Genomic DNA, 8981 nt, shown 5'->3' with positions numbered 1-8981 from the left:
ACAATTATTTGTGTTCTTGTTCTTAAGAAATACATACAAATCTGGGCAAAAATAGCCCACTACCAAAGGTGAATTTCATTCACATGCTTCAATTATAACATTTTTGTTTATGTAGTTTCTAATATTTTTATGTTATGTGTTTTCTCTTACCTTTTAAAGCTGACATTTAAAATGCTTCACCATAATTTTTAGTGAGAATTATCCAAAGCTGATAAATAAGATGAAAAGATGATTATGTGGACTTTTAACATCCTGCTAAGAGCTTTTTCTAACAATCCAGTTGCAGGATAATCTGACTCTTTCAGGGAATAGAGGTTTGAGCTAGTTTCAGTCATTTTATAATTCTGTAGAGTTACAGGTTAGCTGGTAGAAAAATGATAAGGTGCACTGAGTTTTCTAGTCTGTCTGTGAGATAACCTTAAGGGTTATCATCTTATTGCCCCACAGCATGTTAGCCAATTTTATTTCTAATTCACCTATACTGTTTAAGTGTTCCTTCTTTCACTGACTACATAAATCTTTTTTCCTGTTTAAAACAGATTTGTCTTTTGCTGGTTCCTTCTGTAATGGGCCAACTAAAACTTTGACTCATCTAGTTGTATGACTTTTAACTTCTGATTGTATAATAATTATATTTTTAACATTTTGTGAGTTATGCTTTGATGGTTCAAGTAGTTGTAAAATAATATAATTATAGTATACTGTAAAAAAAATTAAAGTTAAGCTGCTACATCCCTCTTTGGATCTATCAGATGAATCCAAATACCACAAAGCAATTGAATACCTACCATCAGTCATTTTAAAAATTCAGGATTGAGCTCTTATGCAATAATCAGAAGCTTTAAATCACTGCTTTTACTCCTTAAACTCTTGCCCAGAATTCTTGAAAGTCACTTATTAATAATTAATCATACTCCTTGACAAAAAGGTACGTGTGTGTGTGTAAATATTGTTTTAAAATTTTTTCCACTCTGAGGCTTTAAATTTTTAAAAATCTGTGTTGATTTATCATTATAATCACTATAAACATACAAGTGATCAAAACAACAGTTACTAGATTTTTAAATAGGTATTAAGTACAAGAAACTATTTGACTGGAAATGCAACTTTTAGTGAGATTGATGGAGGTTTATATGACTTTCATATAGTCATAGACTAATATTAATCATTGTTATTTTAATTTTTATTGATTAATAACTACATGGAAATGGAAGGAATATTATTATGGCATTATCATTTAATTCTTTGAAATCCTGAGTTACTTGCCAAAAAATTACATAGTAATTTATGCTTCCAAAATGATGTTTAGGGATTTACCACCTAATAATTCCATTACATTATCTTTCAATTTTGTTGACAGCAAAGAACTAGAAATCACCTCACTTATATAAGGACTTTTACTTAGTCATTTCCCATTGGTGACACCAAGATTTTGTATGGATCCTTCGTTTTGCACTTGGAGATCAGCCTACCCAGAGGAACATCTCACCGTGAAATTAGGGATGGGACAGTGATAGGCCTTCCTTTTATAGAGTGAAAGGGAGATGGGGAAGGAGAAGCTGAATCTGCAGTACCACGTTCAGAGCACATATGCAAGTGCAGATCCAGAAAATGATTCTGTTAAACATCATAACAACTCGATGTAGTTTGAAGGCTGCTACTCTAGATAATTCAGCTCATGACTCTGTGATGCTGTAAAGTAGGACTCCCTCAGGCAGCAACACCAGCCTTTCACTGGGTTTAAATGACTTCCCAGTACAAGTGCACTGAACCCACCATACTGGTTGTGTAATTAACTCAAACATACCTGCCAATATAATTCCAAAGAGAAATTCGCAAACTGAAGAAAACACAACCTAGAAATTTATATCAGAACTTGACACGTTTTTTGAGGGAAAAGTAATTTAAGAAAGATGAAAAATATCCTCTATCATCAGTAGCTAACAGTGATATTTTATTCTGATATATTAATGCAGAAAGTTGAACTGACTCACTTGCCTGGAATTGAGATGCAGAAATATCCTCTTATGTCTCCAGTGATATGAAGAAAGGCAGTCAGCCAAAGAAAGTGAGCAAAGCACACCAGTGTTTAAGTAGTCTAATCAGAGATATCATTATTTGCTGACAAATCAGTTCAAACAACACAGGAGGGGAAACTATATTTCCCCCTTCTCCCAATAAGCTTTCAAGGAATTTATACTTAAATTTCAGCAAGTGATCAGTTTTTAACTGCCTCTTCAAAAATGTAAAAGAAACAGGTTTTCCCAAATCATTTACAAATCATTTCATTCTATAATCTTACTTAGAAGTCAGGGCTAATTAATTAATTAGGGATTTACCACCTAATAATTCCATTACTTGTATGAGGACTTTTACTTAGTCATTTCCCACTGGTGACACCAAGATTTTGGATGGATCCTTTGTTTTGCACTTGGAAAAAAAAAAAGCGCAAATATATACAAAAAACATATAAAGCTCATTCTAAAGCATGCTAGGCTAACCTGTAGACTAGTTTTAGCCAATGAGGTAATATGTATATTCCAGTACTTCAGATTATAAGATTTACCAGCCCATTGCTTTTATCAAGTTTATTTTAATGCAAGATTAAGAGGTTTCTCCGGCCTGGAACAGGGTTTACTGCCAATCACATACAGCAGCCTTCATCCATGAGAGGTTAATGGTCAATATACTGTCACTCACTTCCTTCTTTTATTATGACTCCCTGGTTGTTACTTTGCCCCAGCGGAGAGATAAATGAGGCCTGTGGCCTCTGTGCTGGGGACTGATGAACAGTGAAGGGGCAGGGGGCTTAACGATGGCTTCTTGTGCTCTTGGCAGGTGTGAGGTAGAACTATCACCATGGTTGGGAGTCCATATTGAAACACTCCACTCATCCTTACCTCTGACCTAGGAAGCAAGAAAGTATGGAGCCCAGGTTTAACTTTCTGAGTCTGTAGAAACGGATTCACAGGGAGATGAAGACAGCTTGTTATAACTCTTGTCTTTCACCACTTTCAAAAGGGACTAGTAAGGGAAATAGTTCATTATACACAAGCTTTATTCTTCCAAGGAAGCAAATGGTTTAGCCTGGGAAGAAAATGGAGGATAAAAAAAGAAAATCACAACCAAAGAGTTTGCCCCCAAAACATTTTCCCAGATGCTTTTGAAATTCAGCGTTTAAGAGAAGAGCTCAAGTGAGGAAAGGGAAGGTTTCTTTTTCCCCTCAAATTACTTGTTTTGTTTGTTTCATCCAGCACTCTGAATCTGATGACTCAGAAGGACAGTAGAAGAGGTTATATGAAAAGAATAGAAGCAGTTGTTGAAGTATACAACTTCAACTTGAAGAATACCCTCCTCTGTTAACAGATTCTTTTCTTCCTTTTTCAGTTGAGAGCTTTGAGTCCTCAGCTCTCAATGATCATAAGGATTTTCTGGGTGGCTCTGAAATTATACAGATGCCCAAGCCCTGTCCCCGGGGACTCTAAGACAATAGTTGTGAGATGGGGTTTGGGGCACTATTGCAAAAAAGATGCTCCCTAGCACAGCAAGGAAGTTAGAAATAAAACTCCTTTTGGTACTCTCTCAGATATGGCTTGGATGACAGGCACAAATACCTCTGGTCCACTCCTGGGAAAGTGGGTTGGTGGCCTGACCTCATAATGGCTGTCTGATTTATTTGGGGGGAATTCTGTTAAACTTAATAGTAAGAATACGTTTCTCTTCCTCTTCTGAAGTAGCTCCCAGTTATGCCAGGAATAGTAATTATCAACTCTAAGGTCATAACTCAGGAAATACTTTGCTTTTGCTTTTATAAATAAGAAGCATCTTGTATTTTTTTTACTATAAAAGTACATGTTCATTGCAAAAAATTCAAGGAATGCAGACTACATAAGGAAGAGAAAATGTAAAGAAGATAAAAAGCACGTGTAATATCTGCACCTGGAGAAACTACAGTTCATATACATAATGCAAGCAAGGTAATATTTTCTGTCTGATCACAATATTGGGATTATATGGTACAAACTAGCTTATTACTTGATTCACCTCTTTCAATATTCTTTTATATACTTCAACAAGATATCAGGAATTTGCTTAAGGTCAACAAATGCATATATGCTGGTTGTATGTATGTTTAATGACTGTGTAATATTGCATCATGGGGATATACTATAATTTATTCAACCTATATCCTGTTGGATACTTTGATTATTTCTAATGATTAACACCCTTGCACAAATAGTTTTGCACTGCTGTCAGTTATTAACAAATTCATAATTGTTAGGGTGGCTTGTGATATATATGGCTAAATTGCTCTCCAGAGAGAATTCCAATTTGTTTTGTTTTTTTGTTTTTTTTTTACAAATAGTTTATTGTCAAATTAGTTTCCACATAACACTCAGTGCTCATCCCCACAAGTGTCCTCCTCCATGCCCATCCCTCCTCCCCCCCACATCCATCAGTCCTCAGTTTTTGTCAGCATTCAAGAGTCTCTCATGGTTTGCTTCTCTCCTTTTCCCCCACCATTTCCGCCCTTCTTCTCCACCTTGTTCCTCCGTCAAGTTCCTCCTAATCCTCCTATATGTGCAAACATATGATATTTGTCTTTCTCTGCCTGACTTATTTCGCTCATCATAACACCCTCAAGGTCCATCCATGTTGCTACACATGGCCAGATTTCATTCTTTCTCATTGCCATGGAGTATTCCATGGTATAGATAAACCACATCTTCTTGATCCATTCATCTGTTGATGGACACTTAGGCTCTTTCCATGTTTTGGCTATTGTGGAGAGTGCTGCTGTGAACATTGGGGTACATGTGTTCCTATGCATCAGCACTCCTATATCCCTTGGGTAAATTCCTAGCAGTGCTATTGCTGGGTCATAGGGGAGTTCTAGTGTTAGTTTCCTGAGGAACCTCCACACTGTTTTCCAGAGGGGCTGTACCAGTTTACATTCCCACCAACAGTGTAGGAGGGTGCCCGTTTCTCCACATCCTCGCCAGCATCTAGAGTTCTCTGAGTTGCTCATTTTAGCCACTCTGACTGGCGTGAGGTGGTATCTCAGTGTGGTTTTGATTTGTATTTCCCTGATGAGGAGGGATGCTGAGCATCATTTCATGTGTCTGTTGGCCATCTGGATGTCCTCTTTGGAGAAGTGTCTGTTCATGTCTTCTGCCCATTTCTTCACTGGGTTGTTTGTTTTTCGGGCGTGTAGTTTGGTGAGTTCCTTATAGATTCTGGATATTAACCCTTTATCTGATATGTCATTTGCAACTATCTTTTCCCATTCCGTTGGTTGCCTGTTAATTTTCTGGGTTGTTTCCTTGGCTGTGCAGAAGCTTTTAATCTTGATGAGGTCCCAATCATTTATTTTTGCTCTTGATTCCCTTGCTTTTGGGGATGTGTCAAGTAAGAAGTTGCTGCGGTGGAGGTCAAGGAGGTTGTTTCCTGCTTTCTCCTCTAGGGTGTTGATAGTTTCCTGTCTCACGTGCTGGTCCTTTATCCATTTTGAGTTTATTTTTGTGCATGGTGTGAGAAAATGATCTAGTTTCATTCTTCTGCATGTTGCTGTCCAGAGAATTCCAATTTGGACTCCCAGTAGCATTTGATGGGTGTACTCATTTACCCAGAGATCACATGATTTGAGTATTATAACACCTTTTTATATATTCTGATCAGTGAAATCAATGATCATTTATTTACTGATTACTTATATTTCTTGTTTCTGAATTATCTCTTCATGTCCTTTGCAATTTTCTATTGGAGCATATATTCTTATTAATTTGTGTTTAATAATATCTCTTAGTATATTCTGGATATAAATTCATTTGGTCTGTATATATGTTGTAAGCATTGTTTTTACTAGCTCAGTGTTTAACTTTTTTTATGGGATGTATTTGGCTTTATTTTGCCATGATGAAATTTTAATTTGTTTGTAGTTGAACCTATAAATATTTTCCCCTGTAGCTCCATCTTTGTTTTATTTTTGAAGAGTCCATACTTATCTTAAAACATAAAAGCATTCACCTATTTCCTTATATTATCCTCTTACCCGCTTTTGTCAGTTCATTTATTTAGTCAGATGGGCATCTCTTAGTTCTCATCCATCCTCAGTTCTCCCTACGGTCCCCTCCTCCACATCTCTCTGTTACTTTCAGTCTCCTGCATTTCAGTAATTCCTATGGGTGTGTGGTAATATCTCAGTGTGGTTTAAACTTGCATTTCCATGAAGATTAATGAGGCTGAAAAAATTTTCTGGCCATTTGAATATTCTCTTTTGTGAAATCCCTGATTATATCATTCACCCATTTTTGAAAAATTGATTTATCTATTTTCTCCTTATTGGTTTGTAGGAATTTGTAATAAAATCTGCATATGAGTCCTTGTCGACTCATCATTAACCTTATATCCATTCACCTTGTTAAATTTACATATTAATTCTCAAATTATTACCAAAGATTTTTTTAATTTGCCACATATATAATCTTGTCATTTTTAACTGAGTTTTATTTCTTCAAATACTTTTCTTTTTGTTGCCTTATTGTATAGGCTAAGACCTCCAACCCAATGTTGAACAGAAGTAATAACAGTGCATATGCTTGCCTCTTTCCTGATCCCAGGGGCAAAAAAAGCTTTCACAGTTTTATAATTATACATATGATGTTTGCAATAGTGTGTGTGTGTGTGTGTGCGCCCTCCATTAGATTAAGAGATTCCCCTTCTATTCTTAGTTTGCCAAGAGTTATTTTTATTAGTATAAATTGGCATTCAATTTTATCCAGTGAACTTTTTGCATCTTTGAGGTCACCGCTTTTTTCTCTTTTTGTATCGTGATAAATTACATTATTACTGAATGTTAAACAGCCTTGAATTTTTGAAATAAACCCAAATGGTTGAGATGTACTATCGTTTCCATCATTGGATTCAATGTATCAGTATTTTGTTTAGCATTTTTCAATTTATGTTCATGAGAGATTATAATTTTCCTTTTATAGAATGCTCTCATCAGGTTTCGGTGTTAAGGTTATACTGGTTTTGTAAAACAACTTGAGGTCTGTACCCAGCTTTTCTATTTTAAGATGGAATCCATTTAAAATTGGCATTATCCCTTCCTTAAATGTTTGGAAGAAGTCACTGGTGAAGCAATCTGGCCTGGGGTTCTCTTTATGAGGTGGTTTTAAAGTATAGATTCAATTTCTTTGATATATTCATATTTTTCTATTCCTCTGTCAGTGTTGGTAAACTGTACGTGCTCAAGAGATTTCCTCATTTTATCCCCAAATTTAAATTTATTGACATAGCATTGTGCTTATCATCTTTTCAATGTCTTATCCTTTCAATGTTTATAAAATCTGTAGTTAACACCACTTTCTCAGTCCTGATACTGGTCAGTTAGGTCTATTCTCTTTTTTCGTTATCAGTCTTGCCTTGGCCTTTCTTTGACTTCATTGTTTTTCTCTATTTACCATTATTTTCTATTTATTTTCTTCCCTGTTCTTAATGATTTCCTTCTCTTACTTTCATGAAATTTATTTTGCTTTTCTGTCAAAAATGCTTTTTTCCTCAAATATGAATGCTTAGATCAAATCTTAATTTTTAGCTTTTCTTATTTTTCTAATATGTACTTTCTAATATATACATATACATTTTAAATTCCCCTTAGGGCACAATTTTAATTGCATTCCACAAGCCTTTGTATATGATATTTATTATTACTTAGTTCAAACTATTTAAAAGCTTCCATTGTAATTTATTCTCTTATCTATGGATTATTTAGAAATCTGTTAAATTTTCAGGATTTCAAAGCTCTTTACTCCTTTCTACATTATTGTGATTCCACTGGGATAATTTCCTTTTCCTTTTCCATTTACCATCAATACAATTTTGATTTTTTTTTTTTAGCATGGGTTATCTGGTGACAAATTCTCTTCCTTTACTTTTTTTGAGATATAATTGACATGTATATATTAATTTCAGGTGACAATATAAGTATTCAATATATGTATATATTTCAAAATTATTACAACATGTCTGGTTAACATCCATCAACATACATAGTTAAAATTCTCATGATGACAACTTTTAGATCTACTCTTTTAGTGACTATCAAATGTATAATATGGTATTACTAACTATAATCACCATACTGTACATTACATCCCCATGACTTGTTTATAACTAGCAGTTTTTACCTTTTGTATCCTTTCACTTATTTTGTCCACCCCAACCCCCACCTCTGGCAACCACCAGTCTGTTCTCTGTACCTATGAGGGTTTTTTTTTTTTAATTTCTGCATATCAGTGAGATCATACTGTATTTGTTTTTCTCTGACTTATTTCACTTAGCATAATGCCCTCAAAGTCCATCTTTGTTATTGCTGAATAATACTCCATTGTATATATGCCACAATTTCTTTATCCATTCATGCATTAATGAATACTTAGGTTGCTTCCATGTCTTGCTGTTGTAAGTAAATAATGCTGTCATGAACATGAGGATGCAGATATCTTTGCAAATTACTGTTTTCATTTCCATTAGATAAATACCAAGAGGTTGAATTGCTGGATCATATTTAAATTTTTGAGGAAACTTCATACTATTTTTTATAGTGGCTACACCAATTCACATCTTCACCACCAGTGCACAAGGGTTCCCTTTTCTCCACATCCTCACCAACATTTACAACCTCTTTTTGATAATTATACCATTCTAGCAGATGTGAGGTGATATATCATTGTAGTTTTGATTTCTAATTCCCTGATGGTTTCTGAAGTCAGAGCACTTTTTCACGTACTTGTTGTCCATCTATATACTTTATTTGGGCAAATGCCAATTTGGGTCTTCTGCCTATTTTTAAATTGGATTTTTTTTCGATATTGAGTTGTGTGAGTTCTTTATGTATTTTGGATATTAACCCTCTACCAGATATATGGTTTGCAAATATTTTCTCCTGATCACTAGGTTGCTTTTTCATTTTGGTG

This window comes from Hyaena hyaena, unplaced genomic scaffold (genome assembly GCF_003009895.1).
Source record: "Hyaena hyaena isolate Hyena2069 unplaced genomic scaffold, ASM300989v1 scaffold_944, whole genome shotgun sequence".
Taxonomy (NCBI): domain Eukaryota; kingdom Metazoa; phylum Chordata; class Mammalia; order Carnivora; family Hyaenidae; genus Hyaena; species Hyaena hyaena.
Note: the sequence above shows the minus strand (reverse complement) of the source record.